The 25,966-nt window shown below is 31.8% G+C and overlaps 1 long non-coding RNA gene across 3 annotated transcripts; it reads left to right on the forward strand.

Annotated features, from left to right (window-relative positions):
* Window positions 1–15,172: 15,172 nt before the first annotated feature.
* Window positions 15,173–25,244, forward strand: LOC134694610 (uncharacterized). 3 transcript variants are annotated; one of them, XR_010102563.1, is made up of 3 exons: window positions 15,173–15,303; window positions 23,316–23,514; window positions 24,920–25,244. It is a non-coding gene; the product is annotated as an uncharacterized LOC134694610 (long non-coding RNA). The 3 variants fall into 3 exon arrangements; XR_010102562.1 differs by lacking the exon at window positions 15,173–15,303 and adding an exon at window positions 21,083–21,307; XR_010102564.1 differs by lacking the exon at window positions 15,173–15,303 and adding an exon at window positions 21,526–21,547.
* Window positions 25,245–25,966: the final 722 nt, after the last annotated feature.

Below are 25,966 nucleotides of genomic sequence, written 5' to 3' on the forward strand. Positions count from 1 at the left end.
ATATGCATAAATTGTGTATTAGTTTAATGACATTGGTAGAGGCAAACTGAAGTTAGAGAACAGAAACCAAATTTGGGACGTTTGATACATGTAAGTTTGATAATACTGACAATGCAAGGGTAAAACTTAATGCCCCTGCCGCTATGGTGTACAAATAATTAAGAATTTGTGGTGATAAATAATGAGCAAACAAAATATAATTACATGCACAACAAGTGTAAATAGTGATTATGTTTCTATAGGTTGAATAAAGACTTCTTGCTGTTCGGCTGCCTTCAATTTTAAAAATGCATTGCATTGCAGCTCAGTCCTCATGAAAAAATTATGCTGTGGCTTTTTGTACCCTGTTTGGAATATACCAGGTTGCTTAAAATCAATCCAAAATGACCCCAAAATATTTTTTTTTAAAAGTAGTTTTATAGACAATATCATGAATATATACAATAAAAATCTCAAGTGACAAATACTTATGGCCACACTCTGTACACATGTTTAACCCTGATACTACTATTTCTAGACCTTATGAAATTTTGGTATACCAAACAGAATTTGGGGGGGGGGGGGGTAATGGTAAACTAATTGTGATTGATCAAGAAGAATTCTTCAATCAGATGTATTGCCTCCTACTGTAGGGGTTATCATTTACAAATTAGGCCAATTATGTAGTATTCTCAAGTAAACAAACATGTCAATCAAACCCCTTGAGGACATTAATATTAAGGGGGTGGACAGGGGTAAGGAGACAGGGGAATGAGGGATCAGAGAAAAGGGTTATTTTGAAATACATTTTGTCATTTTAATTTTGTCTTGGAGCAAGGAGATGGAAGTATTGAAGTAAGAGGAGAAAATTTCAAGGTAAAAAGGAGGGAATTTAGTTGCGGCTAGGGAGTAGAAACTGTCCGAGGGAAGTTATGGGATACCCCACATACAGTTGACCCTAACTTGGCTACGAAATTAGATATTACAAATGATTATTAGAAAAGACTTAATTCATTGAGAATTAAATCCAATTTAAGAAGTTCTTGAAACAATTGTTATCTTTACCAAAAACAGTAGCAGATCCTGCTATATATATGATTTCTGGGATGTTACCTGTAGAAGCTCAAATAGATGTAAAAATTTTAACTTTTTATGGAAATATTGCTAGACAAGGAAAAAATTCTATTGAATGGCAACTAGCGGAAAGGCAATTAAATGTTAAATCTATTAATAGTAATAGTTGGTTTAGTTTACTGAGGAAAATATTTTTGAAATATGAACTTAATGATCCTGCACAATACTTAGTTAATCCAATTAGTAAATACCAATGGAAAAGGGAAATAACTTCCAAAGTTCAAAAATTCTGGATTGAGAAGATACTGAATCAAGCAAAACTTTATACCAGTTTAAGATACTTATCGTTGATATATAAACCAGGACAATGTCATCCTATTGCAAATACAAATACTATGAATTCAAGGGAAATTATTAGAATTCCTACAAAATTGAAAATAGCTACTGGGAGTTACATTCTGCAAACAGTTAGAGCCAAGTTTAAAAGTAATACAGAACTGTCTATATGCAAACTGTGTAATGAAACAGAAGAAACTTTACCACATTTCTTATTAACGTGTAAAAGTTTAGAAGATATCAGAAAACCAATTTTGGAAGATTTAATTAATTCCTGAAGTGAAGAACTAGCTGCTTTTAATATGAAAGGTGAACATTTTGACATTTTACAACTGATCATAGATCCCTTTATAAATTACATGACAATGTTAAGAAATGAAAAAGTTTTTAAAGTGATACAGAACATTATAGATCCAAAATGTAGGCGATTATGTTACAATCTCCATTGTGAAAGATATAGACTGTTGCAATTAGATGATATAAAGAAAAAGAAAAGAAAGTAACATTTTATGAATCCTAAGTGTCAATTGGTTGTCTACTCTTAAACAGTGATATCTTTAGATAAATATTTTAGATTTTAAAATATTTAATGATTTGATGATATTGACATTAAGTCCAATTTAATCGTCAAGAATATGATGAACAATGTAAATAGTGTATAGTGATATTGGTGGAAGATATTTTTATTCATGATGTGAAAAACCAATACTCGGAAGAGGTGTGCCTACATTGGCAGAATATATATTACAGATTACAGATTACAGATTGACACTAACGGTAGCGTAAAAATTATACTTCATAGTAGGATGTCATCTCCTCCTCTTCGGTCGTTTGCACACGGATACTTTTCAAAACTGGCCAGACATGTTTACAACTTGTCAGTAAAGGGTAAAAATACTAAAATAAACACAAAAATAAGATACCAGCTATAACGATTAAACATGGAACAGAAATTGAGCCCGTGCAAGGTTTCAGACGCAGTGATTTTCAACAGTAGCGAGTATTTTGAGACAACCCCCAAGTTCGGATTTTTCGTGATACTGATAACATTTGGCTGCCTAATATATCGAAATCTATGTTTTCTTATGTAATAACTCTACCTTCATCGTTGTATATTCGCCACAATGCCTGTTATGCATGTACATGGTCGTATTCATCAATTTAGTATGCTGCTCGGCAATGGCGATCTTGAAATTCCTCTGGTCCGATAATGGCGCAAAATTACAGGGAAGCAACTCGCGCCAGACAAAATTACCGTATTTCACCAAAATAATCAAAATTTCGCTTTTTGATAACAAACAGTCATACGATAACCACATTTATATTCAGCCATCGTTTATTGATATAATTACAAACAATATTTTATTAAAGCCATTAATAAAGAATTCATAATTAAGTAATTAATGGAGTGCATTGAAATCAGACCTTATGGGGTAGAGGGGTTAAACAAAAGCTCGCAACTTTTTTAAAAGCCTGGTGACCCCCATTTTTTTTTACCTTAAAATGCTCAAAAAGATCATAGCTTTGACATATCTGTTTTTAAAAAAAATCTACCGGGAAAATTTTACGAAAAATCGATTAAATCAATATTTTTTGCCTTAAACTAAAATTAGAAAATGCATAATTTAGACATAAATCTGAAAATAAAAGGATTTTTATGTAAAAAAAAAACATAGGGAAAGGTTTACATTTCAAATTCTAATGTTTTTTCACATAAAAATCATACGGACTTGGTTTTAAAACTCTTTGAATTTGATGTAACCGTTGTTGTTGATAGGGTGGACATGTTTGGAAATAGGGTCAAAATCGCACATTTCGCTTCAATTTGAGGGGAAAACGAGCCTGGTGACCCCCTTTTTTCTTTGCATTTTTGGATTCAGCATAAAAAAATCTACAGAATATGTGAAAATAAAAAAAATCTACCGGGGGTCACTATTGGGGTGAGCCACCTTAAACAGTAAAAAATGAGAACAAAAAATCCTTTTGCCAAAAACAGCTACGGTAATCTATTTCTGGTATAGAAAAGCCTTAGTATTTCAAAAATTCAACGTTTTGTAAACAGTTAATTTACAATTATCATGATCATATCAATGATAATTTATGTCAACACATAAAAATTCCACCAGCAGTGGCATAGACCCAGTGATGTATAACACATCTCAATACATGACCACTCAGTACAGACAAATACATAAATAAATACATGAAATAATATAGAACGCAACAATACTAACATTTTCTTAATGTACTTTTTTTATAATAAAACCTGGACAAACATTTTTGTGTGACATATTTTAGTTTAAGAAATTAATGTCAAATGATATCATAACCATCTTTGAAAGTAGCTTGCTTATCGTTTTCATACCGTACAATTTTACATGAAATTTCTGAAAATATGAAGGCATTATCGAATACTTCTAAAGAAAATATCAATTTGTCTCAAAATATATATTGATTAAATCATTAGGACTGATAGTTACTATACCTAATATTCCATCAAAGTTAAAAACTTATCATAGGTATAAAAATTTGCAGGGCGTTGTGATATCAATTTTCTGAAAATATTATAAGCAAAATTACAATACTTATTGATGCATTAGCATGTAATATCATTAACATTTTGTATTTCAACATACGGTTTTTATTACAGATTTGTTGGAAAATGGCAAAAACGTTAAACCAACATCCTGCTTTACTATAAATGAAGATATTATGGTCAGAAAAAGCGATTGTGGAATTCAAAGAAATTTTATTTGCAAAATAGGTTTGTACAAAACATTCTTTTCTCTTCTTTTCCTATTTAAGTATTTTGTGTCATCATGTATATGAACAAGATTGGATGTTCTAGTAACTCATTTTGTGTATTCACGAGGGCATTATATGCTTACACTTTTTAAATATAGTTAGCTATGAATGACCCCTGCCTCGCTCAGTTTGTTTTAATCTTGATTTATTTATTGACAATATTTATACTAGTTTTAAACATCAACATTATAATTGTGCAACCAAGTGGTCAAACGCATTGGATGGACGTCATTCCATGAATATAAGTTGAGAGCATTGAAATTGGTAACATAGAGTTGTTTACAAAATTACAAATAATGTTACAGAATGTTATACTTTAAATTGTTCGAAATACCATGTACCGATACCAAAGATTCTAAAATTACCCTAATAACAGATAAGATTGCCTCATCGAAAATCTTAACGAACGTGTAGTCATCAATGCTCTTCGACTTCCTTCTGTATTTGGGCTTTTACTTGTCGAAAGTCATGCATTAATGAGTCTTTATGTAGACGAAACACGTGTCTGACGTACACAATTATAATTCTGGTTTAAAAGGTTTGAGTTTTCATTTGAATTATTTACCTAAAATACTTCAAAGTAGTTTGAATTGCGAATTGTATGCCATTGGAAAGTTCAAGCGTAATAAATAACATAAAAATAAACAATGAAACTATACTATACTATATTGCTATATAACTATTTATTCTATTGATGTAGGTAACAGAAGACCTGATGAGTCCGATATTGTATATACACCACAAGCAATCAAAAAATATATGGTAGAATCAGAACTTAAAAGAAAGACATGTAATCAAATAAGGACTACAACAGTCAATAATATTCATTCAAGTGCTATGTTTTCGCCCACCTTTACCCCTACTATACAAAATAGTCCTGCAGTGTCTGTAAAAGCGGATAACAGTTCCAATATGACTACAATTATTGGTGCAGTAATTGGAGCCGCTCTAATAATAGGCATTGCCTCCGTTTTGGTAATATTTACAATTCGAAAAAGGTAAGAGAACTTTTCAATGACAATTGTTTTTATAAATAATGTATTATCTTGTGCTCGTTTTTCCCTTTGACGTTTGATCCCGAAAGCATAATTATTTGTATAAATTTCTAAATTCAAAAACAAAGTCTTCACTGCTGATAATAACAACGTTTTGTGAATATTTATATTATATATATATATATATGTCAACATACCCCTAGCATAAAACCAACAAACAGGCCTAGATCAGCCTACTGTTTTTGTTTCTTGTATTATTATTACGTCTTTCAACTATGACCGTTAATAGAATTTTTTTTTTATAATATTTCTATAAGTAAGAGCGCAGACTGATAGTGCTGAACACATACTATTGTTAAAAACAATCAAATACGGGGAATCATATTTTAACTGAATATTTCCATGTCCCATCAATTCAGGTTATAACCGCTTAAGATTTTGTCTACGCCATAGAAATATTCTCTTCAGAAAAATGCGAACGGGTTTGTTTTAATTACCGGCAACCATAGATTAGTATGAAATGTTTAAAAAACATTATTATGATAGCTCACATTCTTGATTAAGAAATATGAACATATGTGTAACCTACAGTTTCGTTTTGAATTTAGTCTAGTGGGGTGGTTGGAAAAATGAAAATAAATAGTCTGAAATGAGTTGGAAAGTAGAAAAGCCTTATATGATATACATTAATATATGATACATAAGTTGTACATCAACATGTTAACGACACAAGAACCACAGGCTAGTATAAGTTATTATAAATATGAATATGAATACCAAAATAGAGCGCCATAATGAGATGTCATACCTCTCTGTTGTATAGTTTTATGAAATAAGTGTGATACAATGATCTGGTGTCGACTCTTTTGTCTCTCCTTGTATAGTTCACAAGTCATTCATTAAGCATGGGTATTAACGTTAAAACGGTGACAAATATTGGATTATTTTTTTAAAAAGTGTAGAAAATATCAATTCATTAAGATTAGACAAACAAACTTGTATTTCTATATCCATTTCCACTGATTGATATATGATTTGAACATTTTTACCGACGTAAATCAATTATTAGACACGATTGAAAGCTAGACGTCAAACTGTAGTGCTCGTTCAACAAATACTCTTTTTCGTGGACGGTTGTCATTGTATTGCTTGGAATATGGAGTAGTATTTAACAGACATTATGTTTTTCCTCTTTTTGAGGTATCCGGTAACGATACTATACGATGTTTTTAATTCCTTTCTTACAGAAATAGAAAATTGTGCAAAAACAGCGAAAACAATGTTAAACAGAAAACAAATGAAGGTTCAAATGATATCTCCTCAATCAAACTGAATAATACGAATATGAATAACAAAAGGTCCGATTGTTATTCATACGCTGCGTTTGAAAAGGACAATAATTCAGTTTCGGTCATCAAACAAGAGAGCAACCAGAGACACAACCCTATGTACGAACCTAGTGGTCTTCAAAAAGAAATAAAACCATGCGATAAATCTGACCACCTATACCAGGATAATCGTTCGTATGAAAAAGATTTTGAAACTGGAACTAGACATGAACAAGATTATGGTGATTACAATTTATCCAACACGAACACTTCTATTCCAACCCAAAATCTGTATGATAGTCCAGTCGGTATTTATAATCACATCAATCATGGACCAACAAAGGATCATATGGAAGACAATTATGATCATTTTCATGGATTTGACCAAGACTACGATCAGATTGAAAATAAACAACAAAGAGCAAATGCATCCTCCGAATATTCTTACCGTCCTTGAAGTTAATATCATTGCTTAGAAAAAGAAAAAGACATGGGCATATTAAACTAGACAATGCTGTATCATACTAGAAAGAAACAGAAATTCTTGCATTAGCATATATTTTCGTCAGATACATTGTTTATATTGATATGTGTACATGTACCCAGTCTAATCTACTTTGTACAGTCATTTTGCTTCATTCGGTTTATAATACAGTTTTTAGATAACACTACATACCTTTCAATATTTTAAAGTGTTGAATACTTAAAGTTTTATTTTATGCAAATAATAAAAAAAAAGAGATTTATAATACAATTTGTTAAGACATTGATACCTGCACCAATCAGACAACACCAAATCAGCATCACAATACCTTATTCAAAATAATGAAATGTACTAGTCTTGTGGAGAATACAGTTTATAGAATCATAAAGCCACATGAACAATTAATGTTTTTGTTCGACAATTTTGTTCATAAAAAAAGAATGGCCAACGTAGATTTAATTATCTTGTCTTAAGAAGGGATAAATCCTTTTTTGTAAAAAAATCACCTCGATTCAAACAATAATTATCTGAAATTGACATTATCAAGATGTTTGATTTCTTGATTGCTAACATATTTGTTACGGTTGGAGGACGTTTTTTTTCAACAACTGTCGGCATTCCCATAGATACCAATTATTTCTTTTTTCTTGCCGACTTGGTCCTTTATTCTTTTGAGACTGAAGAAAGAAAAGAAGCAATATCCTTTAACGCTACAAAGATGATATTCTCGCACTTAATAATTCAAAATTATGTGTCTTTGTCGAACGCACCTATCCCGTCGAACTAAAGATAAATAAAGGCCACAGTAGTATACCGCTGTTCAAAACTCATAAATCCATGGACAAAAAACAAAATCGGGGTAACAAACTAAAACCGAGGGAAACGCATTAAATATAAGAGGAGAACAACGACATAACACCGAAACGTAACACACACAGAAACGGACCAAGCATCAGACAAAACACCACGAGAATAACATGACAGGATGAATGATGCTTGGTTGAAAACTAAACTTTAACGACAAAAGATATGATTTCAGCTTTCCATTTGTGTACTTTCCATTTCTATGTAGCAAGATAACAGCAGCACATGTATACGAATTATATAACTTCCAATTAGTACCATATGCAAGATCTCATATTTCATATAATGATTTTCTTGTTACAGGGTTGCGCTCAAGGAAGCTTTTAAATCATGAGTTCCAAATGATGAAGTTGAAATCATTCCTTCGTGAATATTACGGACGCTATCACGAGCTACTATTGAATAGCCGTAAAATAAATGATATCGGATATGTTCCTTATATCGTAACTACAATTCGTTCAATTTTCACGAATTCGATGTACTGAAATAGAATATTAACCTGGTTTGTAATAACATTAGCAACACAATGGGTGCCAAACGTGGACCAGGACCTGCTTACCCTTCCGGAATATCTGAGATCATCCAAAGTTTTAATTGGGTTGTTTCGCTTAGTCAATATTTTCGCCATGTTTTGCTTTGTACTGTTATTTGTTTTTTTCTTTTTTAACCATGGTGTTGTAAGTTTATTTTTTTTTATCTATAAACTTGAATGTTTTCTTGTAGAATTGTTCGTCCCTCTTTTACTTGTTCTTCGAATAATTGTACGAGTTTATTATTGGTAAGAGCAAATAAAAATTCAACTTAGCTATTAAATCTTGACTTAGTTGGAATGTTTTATTTGTGTCTAAATTGGTCATAAAATGCAAATAAATATATCGAAATTGATAGTAAAATCATTAAGTTGCTAGTGTTTTTTTATATTTGATTGGTCTAAATTTGACAATTATGCAAAACCTATATTGTTAATTTGTTCATATCGAATGTAAAAGATGCCTGGTCCAGAGGTTCTTTGTTTCTTACTCTTGCAATGATTTTTTTATATAGACTTATTTGACATTGCATTCAGTAAAAGGGGGAAAACACGATATATTGACAGATTTACATGAACAAATTGGCGAATAATATACAGGAAACAGATCATAACCATGGTACAAAAGATATTTATAGGCTGCAAAACTTATCTACAAGACAAATGTGTAATATGCTGATTAAATGGACGGCAGAAAACTATTTTCAGTTTTGCATTCTGTCTAATAGATTCTGCTTTTCTTCTGCTACTTTATGTTTGATATGCAACAAACATTGGACACTTTTAATTTGCAAAACACTCATTTGCAAATCCGCCGCCGCCTCAAACAAAAGCTACGATATCATGTATATAACCAAAATGTGCGGAATTACATGGGATTCAATAATTTCATTGGTTTTATACTGTTACTTTCATATTTATTTTGCAATTTGAATTATAAAAACATGGGATTTTCAATATCCCATGGGACAGGGCAAAATCCCATGGGATTTACCATTATCCCATGGGATTTTGGTTAAATCCCATGGGATTTTTTTTGGTCCCATGGGATTATTGTAGTCCCATGGGATATTTGTTGTCCCATGGGACAAAAAAAATCCCATGGGATTTTTATTATCCCATGGGATTTTTAATATCCCATGGGACAAAATAAAATCCTATGGGATTAAAATTATAAATATATATATATAAATATAAAGTTATGTGTATGTTACAATGAATGCTGTTTGGTCATGTTGGTAGTAAAATGTTTTAAATGTATACAAGTTTTTTTTATATTTTTTATATATATATACATACATGACATATATATAATTTTTTTTTAAATTTTGTCACAAACATGTTTTTATTTGTTTATATGACAATAAAGATTATTCTTATTTTGGAATGTATAATAATAATATTTTACAGTCAAAGAATAAAGTTCTTTCACTGAAACAAAATGATGAAATTTCTAAATAAATGAAAAAATATTGTTTTGAAATCTTTGTCTTGTTTATTCTATTATGAAAAATAGAACTGAAAAAATATTTCATATTCTGACTGAATAGTTCACTCTTTTCATGAGGTAAGATACTCTTTGTTATAGATTCATTGCAATACTTGTATAGGCAAACAATTTAAATTATATATACCTTTGTGGTGTACATAATAGTATGCTTATACATGTATTTGCAAATTTATAATATAAACACTTATTGTTAAAGTTTTTGCTTTCTTTATTCACAACTTGCTATGCACAATTATTCAGTCCACTATATAAGAGTGAAGTCAATAAATAATTTCATTCACTAGAATATTCCTGCAATTCTTAGACAAAATATTTTTTCAATCTGTTCTTCAAAGATCTTCCTCTGTACATCTTTATTGAATGGAGAGATTCAAATGAGAAGACAAAGCAAGTTTATTTGGACAACAACATTCTAATATCTTGTTCATTCGTTCCATCTTTCAATTGATAATTACATTGTTGTATTTATATGATCAAGTTCTTGTGCATCAATGATCGTGATGATATGACTACTTTTTGGTTATAGTAATCATGTTGAAATTTCCTCTTTCAAATAAATGTAGGAAAAAACATGTTCCATTTCAAATTAATAAAAAAGTCGCACCATGGAGAAAAATATCAGCTTTAAGTATTCGGTTCAGTATTGATCTGTGAATGATGACCATGAAAATCGAGATGTTTGACCTACAAATACACAAACTCAAAAATTATCAGTGAAGAGATCAATAAAATGGCTATTTTATCATGTTTATGATTAATATGATAAACTTTCATTTAAATATTCAAGTACTAAATTACAGAAATCGCTAAAATTTTATAATAGTTTAGTTAAAGTACAGCTTATTTAAAATTATAATAAAAAATATAGGCCACCGATGAGTTAAATAAGATATTACATTTCTAATGCCAAAAAATGGCATTTTTGCACTAAAGGGAGATAATTTGGAGCTTTTTCAATGATACATATGCATTTCAAAAGTCATCTGGGGCCAAACCCAATTGATTGTTTTGAATGATTTGGTGTACCATATGATAAAGTTATAAATAAAATGAGTTATGAAAAAAAAATATTAAACATTTTTCTGAAATTGTTATACCCTAGAGCCTCCTTAAATGTCATTTGATCTCTATTGGAGAAATGTCTCATTGGAAATCAGACTGCTAAGTGTTTCTTATTTTTATATCAACCCAGCTATATTATACCTGTCTAATATCAGGAGCTTGTACATAGTTCAGTGGTTGATGTTGGTTCATATCCGTCATTTTTATTTTTTCATAATTTTTTGTTTTTATAAATTAGTCTGGTATATTTGCCGTTTGAATTGATGCTCTGTTTCAAATTTGGTTAGTGTTGACTTTTATAGATTACTATAACATGTATAGGGAATGGGTTTTCTCATTATTTACAGGTCATCAATGGCCTCTAATAAGTAATTACAATGCTTACCATGCTTACATCCACTAAATTGAACTCTGATGGATAGTTTTCTCTTTCATCATACCACATCTTATTTTAATAAATATTTAATCATTATTCAAGGACAAAAACTTTTATAACAGTGGACTTACCATTTAGGCTTTGTTGACCTCTGTAAATCTTATTTTGTTGATAATTTCTTCTGTTTATAGTTTCCCCTTTATCTTTCATGTTTTTGCCCTACACATAAAAGGGTAAACATCATTTAATGACAAAAATAACTACTACATGTATTACATAATTAGTAGGCAACTGAAAATTTTGTCTTATTTGTATATAACATCAACTTACTCATCATTCTTGCCATTCAATATCATGAATATTATCATTATTCTATGAATATGAGGTCACAGTAAAATTAACCTTGGCAGGCAGACAGACAAGTAGACCTATGCTTAAAAAATCTAAGGCCCAAATTAAAAATATGTTTGTTTCCCCTCCCCCCACACGGGTCAAAAATAAGCGCCCGGGTCAAAAAAATATTCTCCACAAAAAAATGGAAATTATTTTTTTCATGAAAATAATTTGTTTCCATTTTTGGAAAGTGCTTGGAAGCAGAAGAATTGATAATCTGAATAAATACACTCAAATTGAGCACAAACAACTGATAAGTGGCCTGGACAAGTCAAACCATTCATGTGACCATGCTATGACAATCACATCCATTTAAAAAAAAACTAGAGGCTCTCAAGAGCCTGTGTCGCTCACCTGTTAATGTGTTTACTGATGTCGGCCATCTTCGTTGGTAGGCGGGGTCATTAGACACTTTTTTTAAATAGATACCCTAGTATTATGATGGTGGCCAAGTTTGGTTAAATTTGGCCAAGTAGTTTTAGAAATGATTTTATACAAGTTACAAAAATGACGAAAAGTTGTTCAATATTGACTATAAAGGGCAATAACTCCTTAAGGGGTCCTCTAACAATTTTGATCATGCTGACTTATTTGTAGATCTTACTTTGCTGAACATAATTGCTGTCTACAGTTTATCTCTATCTATAATAGTATTCAAGATAATAACCAAATAACTGCAAAATTACCTTAAAATCACCAATTTTAGGGCAGCAACCCAACAACAGGTTGTCCAATTCATTTGTGAGGGGATATATCTTAATCTGATGGACATTAAAATCTTGAAAGATTTGCCCTAAATGTCTTAGTTGCAAAGATATAAAGCAAAACCTGCATTTTACCACTATGTCCTAATTTTAGCCATGTCAGCCATTTAGTTTGGTAGGCTGGGTCATCGTACACATTTTTTAAACTATAAACCACAATGCTGATTGTGGCCAAGTTTGGTTAAATTTGGCAAAGTAGTTTCAGTGAGGAATATTTTTTTAAAAGTTACAAAAAATGATGAAAAGTTGTTAAAAATTGAATATAAAGTGCAATAATTCCTTAAGGGGTCGACTGACAATTTTGGTCATGTTGACTTATTTGTAGGTCTTACTTTGCTGAACATTATTGCTTTTACAGTTTATCTCTATCTATTATAGTATTCAAGACAATAACCAAAAACTGCAAAATTTTCTTAAAATAACCATTTCACAGGCAGCAACCCATCAACAGGTTGTCCGATTCGTCTGAAAATTTCAGAGCAGATAGATCTTGACCTGATCAATAATTTAACCCCCTGTCAGATTTGCTCTAAATGCTTTGGTTTTTGAGTTATAAGCCAAAAACTGCATTTTACCCCTATGTTCTATTTTTAGCCATGGCAGCCATCTTGGTTGGTTGGCCGGGTCACGCCACACATTTTTTAAACTAGATACCCCAAGGGCGATTGTGGCCAAGTTTGGTAGAATTTGGCCAAGTAGTTTCAGTGGAGAAGATTTTTGTAAAAGTTTACGGACGACGGAAGCAGAATGACGGACAACAGACGACGGACGCCAAGTGATGAGAAAAGTTCACTTGACCTTTCAGGTCAGGTGAGCTAAAAAGAACCTGCCTTCCTGGTCAGTTTACAAAGGGTAGACCTGTGGGGAGGGGAAACAGACATTCTTTTATATGTGGCCTGATAAAATCATTATCATTGACCAAAGAACAATAAAATGCGGTCATGGTTTATATATGAATCTGCCATTCAGACATGCACACCTTACAATTGTTTCATATCTACCAAATATAATCTACCTGTAACTTTAAACATATGATAAACTGACAAAACAATGCAGTGTTTCATTGACCAATGAACCATGAAAATGAGGTCAAGTTCATATAAAATATGACAGACAGCTAAGTGCATCTTACAATTATTTCATTCACTAAATAAAGGGGCCTTATTGCTTACAGTATCCGGAAAATAGACCAAACCACAAAAACTAAATATTTTCAAAGTTCCTTATACCCTGCCAATTTGTTATGGTTGTGCCTGTTCCAAGTCAGGATCCGATAATTCAATGATTGTCGTTTGTTTATGTGTAACATATCTGTTTTTCAATTTTTTTGTACATAAATTAGGTTGTTAGTTTTCAACTTTCAACTTGGCTATCATGTGTTAAATCATACAAGTGTTGGGAAAACAGGAAGTTGTTGAGTGATGAATCTGAAAATGCATCACACGGTATAGCTGACTTATTTAACCCTGAAACCAAATTTCAGAAATCCTTCTATTGTAGTTCCTAAGGAAAATGTGACGAAAAATATTCATCGGACGGACTGACTGACGCAAGGATGGATGGATAGACAGGGGTAAAACAGTATACCCCCCCTTTTATGTGGGGGCATAATTTTAATACGGGGCTATAAAAACCCATGCAAGATGTCAAAACAGAAAGTAACCTAATTCTTACTTGTTAGGGGCTATTTATTTATTGTCGGTTATACATTCTTTACATATAACAATACAACATATTAAAGGTCTGTCATCACTGAGATAGTAGTCTCAGATAGAGGGAGGCGGGGTCAACCAAACTCCCCTATTCAATCTGAATGTAGGACAGAAAGTCACAGTCAAAAGGTCACACACTGTCACAGGACAAAAAGTCACATTTTAGTTTTGAGATTATTTTTCTTTGAACAAGAAAACACTCTTTTTGTATTTTTCTTGAAATTTTATATAAACATGAACATGATGTAGCAACTTTAAATTAAAATTTATTAAAAACAAATAAATCAGTGCATTAGGTTTGCGCACATTACCATTACATTTGCGCAAAAAAATCACTACGTTTAAGTGCAGCTTTTGATTACATTTGCATGCATTTTTTAACATGTAAATATAAAAAAAAAAGATATAGTATGATTGCCTTTTACAGCTGACTATGCGGTATGGGCTTTACCTCGAGCTTTGCTCATTGTTGAAGGCTGTATGGTGACCTATGGTTGTTAATGTCTGTGTCATTTTGGTCTCTTGTGGACAGTTGTCTCATTGGCAATCATACCATATCTTCTTTATATTGGCTTATGGTTGAAGGCCGTAAAGACCTCTAGTTGTTAATGTCTGTGTCGTTTTGGTCTCTTGTGGACAGTTGTCTAATTGGCAATCATACCACATCTTTTTTATATTATGAACAATTTCCTAAAATTAAAAATGAATATATGTATTAAATAAAAAGAAGATATTTCAAAATCTTTTTTCATTTATATTCAATCAATTGTCAACAAATTGTTTGTGACTTTTTGTCCTATCAACTTTGTTACTTTATGCCTGAGTTTGACATGTGTTTGACTTTTTGTCCTGTGACTTTTTGTCGGAATGTCCTGTGACTTTCTGTTCGTTTACCTTCCATCTCAATCAGTGAACTGAATAATTGTTTTTTGCAGAAGTCCGGGGAGTGTTAAAAAATCACATGTGCAAGTTGAGAGTCAACACTTACACAGGGACTACACAATACTTTTTCAGAATGTCAGCAAAAAAGAATCACTGGTGACAGGGGAGTGTAACCGATGAATTGATCCTGAATCAGATAAGATTTTCCCGGTACGTCTAAACACCGCTCAGGAGGACCTCCTGGACCAGGGTGCACACATGCAGGGCATACAAAGTGCACTCATGGCAGACCCTATATAGTCGCCGTCGTATCTGCACACATGATGGATGTATATATTCGTTATAGATCGTCATACACTTCTCATTTTAGAGTTAAATTTGCAAGCAACCTCGATCTTAAGATTTTAAAATAATACATGTAATGGCTACTTAAAATATATTGTTGCCTCCAATTTTCGCAATTTTTTCGCCATATAAAATATTTAGGCGACTGTGCTTTTAGTGAAAATAAACGATGACGAGGCCTCACGAATAAATATAAATGAAATATTCTGAAACATCGATTAGCATAGATCGAGCAGCAGAGTAAACTTCCACATAAATCTCGAAGTTATTTACGCCGGATAATATAGACTGTGCTCCTGAATAAAGTTGTCAAATACATTAATTTGTGTTTTTTACTTCTACAAGAAATTTGATTCAAATGCTAATTACGCACCATTTGCTGAGCAGAGAATCATTCTAAGCCATGAGCCGTCTATACTAACTGATAACAACTAGTAAGAATAGAAAGTCTCTGTAAAAAGGCAGTCAATCCTAACAGAACTGTAATAACTTAATGATTCATGTACATCAAGTTCCAGCACCTCACCAAGCACCCCTGCCTTGCATACTGAGATGGCAAACTGGTGTGTGTCAGTATTTTAATATAAAACTGCGTAGGTTCATATCGTTTGATTCAACGTTTGTTTGGTTATTTTTTAAGGATCGTTGTAAAATTATATCTAAATCTTTGTTAAAATACGATTTTAAATTGTTCAATTCCTTCTATTTCATAATTTTGTCAAAGTCTACTTTTTAAAGTTTTAAATTTTACAGAAAAAATGAATATTCCATTTTGATTTGAAGAAAATCTTTTTGAACTGTCATGACATGGTGTTGCAAAGCTGATTACAGGTAACTATAACATACAGTAATTTTCCATTACGACAGTGCGTGTATTCTCGGGTGTGTATAACGTATAGTTTTCTAGAGAACATCCTGTCTACGTGTATTACAGATTGATGACATTATACAACATTTCTTTGGTTAAATGTGATAAGGTATCTGTGTCCATTCTCTATTTCAACGCCACTAATTTTTCGAAGAAAAAAAATCAAAATTTTTTTTATATGAAATTAAGAAGAAAAGTAGCAAATATAAACTTCAGTAATTGCGCATTGAGTAAACATAATTTCAATATTGCATGAACAAATCCGTGAGAAAACGTATATATACATGTATGAATAAAGATGTGGTTAAAAAGACCTATTGGCTTTATTTCACACTAGGACCTAAGATAACTAGAACTAAGCAATGGTTGATACAGAAATTTTCATAAGTGGGGACGCATTGACTGCCTTAGAGGGGTCACGTCCAGTCATGCTTCCGTGATTCCCTATATAATCTACCATTTGTTTCCCAAGATTTAGGAGGGGGCTGGTACACTCAGATATATATAAATATACCTATGCGGCGGAGCCAGCCATTTGAAAAGGAGGGGGTCCCAACCCAGGACAAAAGGGGGAGGGGGTGGTTCCAACCATATGTTCCCATTCAAATGCATTGATCGTTCAAAAAAGGGGTGGTTCAAACCCCAGAACACCCCCCCCCTGGATCCGCCACTGATACCTAGTATGCATATAATTAAGAACAGCTTTGAATATATGCATATAAAATAATGGTACGTTTAAAAACCGTTCAGGATCTCCTGGTTGCACACGGGACATTAATTAACTTGGGACATGTATATATAATAGTAAGAGTTCAGGGTATACATTCGATAACTAACATATTTTATAATTTTGTAATTTTTGTTTTGATAAAATCAGAGACATATAATACATGTATTGAGACATATATAATACATGTGTCTCTGAAAAAATCAAACCATCTTTAAAGAAGTTATTTCAGTTTGAATCGACTGCCTTTTGCATTAGAATTCCAAAACGTTAATGTTATTTACAAATGCCAAAACCTGCAAGAAACATTTATATTCGGTGATTTTTACACTAAACGTTTTCGTAATTTGTTTTAAAAATATTAAAAAGTACATGTACATCGTTTTTTCAAGATTTGTATAGTAACTGGTTTAATTAAGTCCCCTTGATGAAATTTAAATTGCGAGACGCTAATTAATAAACTATGATCTATCTATCGGCATTCGTCGTTATTTTTGGGATACGTCACGGATGACCGATGGTCATATTCAATACGATATACCAATCATCATTTGAATTAGGTCAATTGATCTTTAATAATTAGGACTAATTGGTGATGGCAGAGAATAAGTCGCTGGTGATGATTAAAAACATATAGAAGTAAACTTTGCAAAAAAAAAAGGTTTCCTTGGAAAAAATTATGAAAATATATGAATATGCTAAATATTTTTTTGTCCGAAATAATAATTAAAGACGTTTAGAAATCACAAATTTTCACAGTTGGGAAATTTTCAATTCAAGTTATTTCATTTTGAAAACGTTGAAAAAACGTTGAAAAATATAGATTTTATTATATGTACAATGTGGGCCGCTTGGAGATCAACTTGTGAAACCCTGCATAATTAGGGTTTGTCTACTTTCGTCTTTTTATATTGCCAAACATTCTATAATCAAGGATTTGTACAAGGCCTTGTTATAATGAATATTATCGCCAATATCACCATAATTACACAAAGAACAGATACAATATTCTCCTAAAGAGTTTGCCATCTAACAATTCAAAATGAAACTGAGGTACCAAATCTATAAAAAGAATCACTATTTTAGTCGAAATTAAACTGTATATATTCTTTTTTTCAAAAGTCCTGATAGAGAGCTTACATATGCAAATCTGTTTAGAAGTATGTGAGCGTAAATAAGATTTGTTTATTACCCCCTCCCCTTTTTCCTTCTATAAAATTTAATTGCAAACGATTTTCTTTCTTAATTTGTGTTTTCTCATTAACTGGGGGTTCATGCTGTCAAAAAACAAAAATGTCTACTTGTGTAAAAGTTATTGATAAACAAAAAATTGAAGCTTCCAGAAGAATAACGGTACGTTCTAAACACCACTTGAAGTACCTCCTGATTGCACTCATGACATACAAAGTGCACTCATGACCCTTTATAGTCATCGCACACAGGATGGATGCATATATATTCTTTATACGCTTCTTATTTTAGAGTTAAATTTGGTAGAATTTGAAATCGAACTTAGATATTTATGTTACATTTGTAATTCTTAGAAAATAATAAGGGCACGTGATTACACAACTACTGAGCCATGAATTATCCAATCAACAACATTAATTGGATTATCTTTATTGTTGTTTTATATATTGTGTTGTAAGTACAGTGTGACCATGCGGGAAGTAATATTGTGACGTTTAGAATGAATATCACGATGTTTTAAGATTTTCGTCTTTTATTAAAATTTCGTTCCATAAATTTTTAAGTTTTATTCTTAATTTTATTATCATGTCCTGGACCAGTAATTAATTCTTTGCACGAGTTTGAAAATGGAAATTAATGTTCATACTTTAAAAGAATTTATATAAATTAAAGTTTTGTATTATGGAATCCGTTCTTAACGGTGAAAGCCGTACTTTTCAAACAATCAAACTCATATACATTTAGTTAGATGTTATTTCTAATTTTTATCGAACTTGTCCAGGAATTTTATTTGTGAGTTATACGAATATTTTAAGAAATCCGTTTTTATTAAGTTTTTTTTCTAATTAAAGTCGTTTTGTCCAGTTTCACAAGCCTGAAACGAATTTTAATGCGAAAATAAATTCTGAAAATGAACTTGTCTCCGTTGTTTTCGTCACCGTTTTTTGAAAATTATGATATTTTGGGTATAATCATTTCTAAAAAATATGTAAGTTAGATTGTAGTAGCGAGAAATTATAAAAAAGAAGATGTGGTATGATTGCTAATGAAACAACTATCCACAAAAGACCAAAATGACACAAACATTAAAGACTATTTCGAAGACAGTTTATTGACACGAAATCCGTTCAAACCACGACTAAGTCTTCGTGCACAGATTTCCGTTAATCTTGAATTCAATGAATATTGTACATAATTGTCTTCTCTTGTATAATGTTTTGTTGAGAATTAAGATATACAAATGTAATAAAATTTGATATTCAGTCAACATTTTTTGTTTGTTTAAAAACTTTATTTAGAGAGAGAGAGAGAGAGAGAGAGAGAGAGAAAAGAATCCCACTGAAAAACAAAAATCGAACTTGTTACAGAAAAAAACGCAACTATAAAATAATTTTCTTTATTCGTGAACTGCACTGCAAAACGTATAACACAACAAATTAATTTACCCGTCATCACGAAAAATCAACTGAAAAAGCACATCTAATGAGATATATATTTTATTTTTTCTATATGCAAATTCATGTTTAAGGTAAAACTGAACTAAACAATACAATTCCTAAAAAAACAATAAAGATAATCCAATCAATTTTGTTGATTGGATAATTCATGGCTCTGTAGTTGTGTAATCAGTGACACGTGCCCTCATTATTTTATAAGAATTAACATATCTATCTTAGTTCGATTCAGGCGCGGATCCAGAGGGGGGAGGGGGGTTCCGTGGAGTTGGAACCCCCCTTTTTTGGGCCGATCAATGCAGTTGAATGGGGACATGTAGTTGAACCCCCCCTTTTTTGTCCTGGGTTAGGACCCCCCTTTTTAAAATGGCTGGATCCGCCCCTGCGATTTCAACTTCTACCAAAATTTAACTCTAAAATAAGAAGCGTTTAACGAATATAAACATCCATCATGTGTGCAGATCCTGAGTGCACTTTGTATGTCCTGAGTGCACTCAGGAGGTCCTGAGCAGTTGTTTAGACGTACCCGAAGAATAAATCATTTCCTGAACCTAAAATACATTTATCTGTAATTATAGAAAATTCGCCTAAAACATTCTCTCATATATTTAACAATTCATTGTAAAATAATTAATTCAACGTCGGACTTTCTGTCTGTTTACTAATAATTTTCTTGTTCAGTTTAGTTTATACCCATAATAGATGAACGGAAATAAGTACTTTTTTTAGGAAAATTTACAACTAGATGAACGGAATTAATTACTTTTTAGGAAATTTTACAACTCAAATTTTCAAAAACAAAATTCTACACTTTTTACCTGGATGTTTTTCTCTGTCTCGAAGCCGCAACCGTTGACCTCGTATTAAACGTAGCGACCAACACCTCACATGACGTATTCTCGATGTTGAGGTATTGACAATATACAATCACATTTATCAATATACAGCAAGTAAGTAATTTGGTGTTGAATGCCAGTAGATCAGAATTTGTTAATTGAACTTTACCTGTTTAAGGGGCACTAGCTGCCAAATTCATGTTCTTCATCGTTTTTCAATAAAATTCATATAACGTGTATATAGTGTTGAATTGTTTATTAAAATGTTGCGCACAATCTTGGCTGATATGCATATAACCATTATATTTCATGACACTGCATGAAAAAGAAATTGACTTATCGCATAATACCAGAACCAGAGACATATATATTGTATCTAATATCTCTGCCAGAACTAAAAAATAAACCACAGTAAGTCCACATACACATATTAAGAGGGTATGGATGTGAATTAACAGAATAGAGAACAAAGGACAAAGAAAAAAAGGAATAAAGAATAGTGAAAGAAAGAGAATAATGTTGAAAAAGTGTAAGTTATTAAAAATATAACTATAAAAAGAAGACAGAAAAAAAGACACCCCTCCGAGACGAGCCTTACATGCACTGTTATTACCCAAGGTTAATTTTACGGCGGCTCATTTTATTTTGGCTTAGAAATAAACATAATTGACAAGTTTCCTTCCCCTGCATTCTCGATCCCACATGTAAATAGCACGGTGATTTCAAAAAGACATTGATACATCATTACAACAGTTACACTTGCCGTCAGTATTTGAATATATTGATTAAGAAGGTATAGAAGATTAATGCACGCACACTATTATCCACCACAGGCCTAAATAGTTAGTCCGCAAACAACGAGGGTCATAAAAACCCAGCACTTTGAACACAGCCACCGGCATGGTGTGAATCTGAAAGCTTCCCACTATCCATTTCTACCCATAGAAAACTTTTGCCTTTCATTTATCAACAATGAAATATGTTGATATTAATGGTATATGAGAATTATTGGGGAATTCAAACCATTCCTATTGTATTAAAGTGATAAAACTAAATTTATATCAGGGTGATTGAAATGAGGAAAATAAAGGGGGGATCAGGAGTGCAGGCCCCCCTGTTTGGGAAAAGAATTAGTTGATTATATATGGAATCACTGAGTCATGGCAGGAGAAGGCCCCTCTTAGGCAGTCGGTGGGCCCCACTTATGAAAAATTCTGGATCCACCACTGTGGTCATGGTGGTCTTCAGTTGTATTATCTTTTTAAAACAAATTACACCTGTATAGTGTATATTCTTTAGTGTAAATCAAGGGAAAATACTGTGAACTATCTGTGCATTGGGGCTTATTAAAAGGTATTTCGGGGGGAAGAAAGAAGGAGGCCGGGTGAGTCCATGGGAGGTAATCCCCACCCCTTTCAATTTGAGAATATGCTATTATCTTGTAAACGGTCCAGATCCCCATCCCTAAACCATATATATTTTTGAATGGGACGATAAAACAAATCAAATGAAATTAAAAGGAGGTCTTAGGGGGTTACCCCACCCTGTTAAATTTGAGAATGTGCTATTATCTTGTGAACCATCCAGATCCCCACCCCTAAACCATATATATTCTTGTCGGGGACAATAAAATTAATAATGAAATAAAATAAAAGTGAAGTCCCACCCCCTCTAGTTTGAAAACTTGTAAACAGTTAACATCCCCACCCCTAAACCATATATATTCTTGTATAGAACAATAAAACAAATCAAAGGAAATATAGGGAGAGTCCATGGGGTTCACCCCCACCCCCACATGTTTGAGAAACTTTTAAATGGTTGAGATCCCCTGTCATCCAGTGGTTAGGTGAAAAAATTTCAGGATCCCTGATCCCCACCCTCAAACCATATATATTCTTGTATGATAATGAGACAATAAAACAAATCAAATGAATATAGGACCATCCCCTTTGTCTTGGTGGGGACCCCCCCCTTTTTTTAAAATGGCTGGATCCGCCCCGGCATACCATCTAGCTAGCTATAAAGGCTTTAAAAATATGAAATCAAACAAGGAAATTAACAGTGTAGGCAACTGTCTTGAATTTTAAAAGTCTTTTATATTCCATATATATAAAAATGTTACATTTTTTGTGCATTTATTTTTGCTTATTGTTTTTTCAATAATGGACAAAATTGCATGATTGAATATTGTAATTTAAGAAAATTCAGCAAACATGATATAAAATGGGAAGTGGAAACTGGGAATTTGACAAAGAGACAACAACCCAATCAAAGAGCAGACATAGGCCGAAGGTCACCTATGGGTGTTCAATGCAGTGAGAAAAATTCGGCACTGGTCTTCAGCTCATAAATATGTATCAGAAATGAAAACGAGATACAGCTTTCAGTTGCATTAATAAAAAACCTCACAATAAGTTCTGAATATCAGAATATACAGTTTTGCAAGATTCTCTCAAAATGTAGACATAGAGCTGAAAAACTGTCAGTGACTGTAAAATTAATCATGCTTACATTAAAGTCCATGGAGTCTATCTTAATATGCATACTCTCGTACAAAGGAATATATAAGTATGCAATAGACATCAAGTTTTCAAAAATAAGAGTATCTATGCCATTGATTTACAAGATCTTAATCAAGTAACAATTTTGGTTTGTTTAAATATTTCGGAGGTTAGTATGACCTCCTCTTTGGTGATGATGTGTTCGTTTTAAATTTGGGAAAATTATTTGTACATGTACCAACAAAAATAAAAACACAAAGTTAATCTAGAATTATGTTTTTATCATTTTTTTATGTTTAGGTTGTCAGCAAGATGAAAAGGACAAGTATGCAGTTCAAAATTCAAAATGTGGATAAGTTGAGGTTCTAGGTCTTACCTTTGCAGATTTTCATATTTTGCATGAATGAATTCAAAGGTTATATGATGGACAGCAGAGAAAGAAAAAAACAACTTTTCAATTATCCTGCTCCTGGATAAATGTAAAACATCTTGTTTTTCGGTAAGTTTTATGCTCTGTTTTGATAGTGTTAGTGCATTCATCTTTCCAGTCTTTCCTCTAAATTGTAAGTTTTTGGTGAGTGTTCACCATGAATTTCAGTAAGTAACTTGTGGATTTACATGTATATATACTCAAAATTTAGTACTAATATTAATGGGATTTTAGCATGACATCCTGCCAAATGCTTGTTAATCATGTTTATGTTCCAGAACATACAAGTATTTGGACTGTATGCATACAGTCTGCCCAATTTTAAAAAGTTGGTAAAGTTTATTACAAACAAATGTACAGTACAGATCAACATAACTGAAATCTTTAATAGATTAATACAAAAAGTTTAATTGCAGTTAAAATAAAAACACAGGTTTGGTCGAGCTGGTACCAGACAGTACAAGTATACTTAAATGGTCTGACTATACACATATGGTGGGCATGGTGGGACTGTAAGTTCTGGACCGTAAAAGTAAGATCCGAATACTGATATGGTCTTGAACATTTATACATGTCTTAAAATTAATATCAAACACATTGGTGTTTTTGAACTTGGTAATAAGTTATTTGATAGAACTATAATGTTTTGGGATATCAAAATCAAAAATATCCCATTTTTACTTTTAATAAAGAAGAAGATTATTGATGTATGTTTAAATGTATATTAAAATGAGACAGCAAGCCAACAACACAAAAAATAAGGATAAAACATACATATTTTTTTTGTATCAATGTTATAATTTCCAATATGTTCAAAGAGTTCAAGGTATTTTTTCATTGAAAAAAACACAAATTGAAATCTGTCTGAACTTCAAAAGCTTAAAGAAATATTGTTTCTGTTGTCTGCATTTTGTATAATATATTGCAAATTCTTGTGAATAATGGAATGTTATTATAGTTGTCTAAAGTTTTAACATTGATCTTTATACTGTAAATTCATAAATTATTGTGTGCATTTATTATTGCGATTCTGTCATTTTAGACTTAAATGCGATTTTAAATTTTACGATTTTGAGAAAAATCCTGTTTAATCCATATAAAATATTTCATAATGCGAGTTTAAATTATTGCGTCTACAACTCTGTTGCATTTTTCGCAATAAAAAAAACTCGCATTAATTCCGAATTTACGGTATATATATATAATAGGTATATAACTTGGGAAAATACCCAAATGTTATAAAGAAGAATAATTTAATTGATTGTTATATGGTATTAGAATAGGAAGATGTGGTATATTGCTAATTTGACAACCCTCCATCAGAGACCAAAGGATGTAGGCCGTTAGCAACTGATGACACTGGACAACCTGTAATAATCAGTAAAATCCATACCGCATAGCTATTTTTATTGCTACATGTATGAAAACAATTTTGTATAATCCATTACTTTAGATTTTATTGGTTCTTTTTCAGAAGGATTGAAATTCACCACCTAGAATAAATGGAGAAAACATAGAAACAAGACCAGAATAAATTCAAAGACAAAAGTTGGATCAGTTATTATTTTCATCACTCAGTCAATGATTTGAAGTTCTTTTAAATTCAAAAAAATATTGAAACCACAATAATGTCAAAGTTCTGTACTGAATGTCCAAAAAGTGGACTATACCATCAAACAATGCTGGATGATAAGAAACTATTAATGTTTTGTGTTGAGAGATATTGTGAAAAAAAATAGATTTACTTAAATAGCTACTAGTATGTTAAGCCTAACAATAGAGTTTTTATTGATTTCAAATGGCAAATTATTGTGTTTCAAGAAAGTATTCTATAATTCATGAATAAACATATATTGATACTTACATTATCTGCTTTGTTGGTTAAAAGTTTAGTTTTGAACAGTTAAAGAACAATATGCTAAATTAACATTTCCCAAGAAAAAAAAAGATTCAATTAAAAAGATTCATCTTATAATAATTTACTACCAAATAGAATACATTGTAACATACACATTACTGTTTATTTATATCTATATATTTACAATTAGAATCCCATAGGATTTTAATTTGTCCCATGGGATATTAAAAATCCCATGGGATAATAAAAATCCCATGGGATTTTTTTTGTCCCATGGGACAACAAATATCCCATGGGACTACAATAATCCCATGGGACAAAAAAAAATCCCATGGGATTTAACCAAAATCCCATGGGATAATGGTAAATCCCATGGGATTTTGCCCTGTCCCATGGGATATTGAAAATCCCATGTTTTTATAATTCAAATTGCAAAATAAATATGAAAGTAACTGTAGAAACCCAATGAAATTATTGAATCCCATGTAATTCTGCACATTTTGGTTATATACATGATATTGTAGCTCTTGTTTGAGGCGGCGGCGGATTTGCAAATGAGTGTTTTGCAAATTAAAAGTGTCCAGTGTTAACAAATACATTCACATCAAACTTTATGATGTGGAAAAGTAACTGATATATTTTTGGCTTTTTGTTCTATTAACT

Source organism: Mytilus trossulus, chromosome 13 (assembly GCF_036588685.1).
Source record: "Mytilus trossulus isolate FHL-02 chromosome 13, PNRI_Mtr1.1.1.hap1, whole genome shotgun sequence".
Classification (NCBI taxonomy): domain Eukaryota; kingdom Metazoa; phylum Mollusca; class Bivalvia; order Mytilida; family Mytilidae; genus Mytilus; species Mytilus trossulus.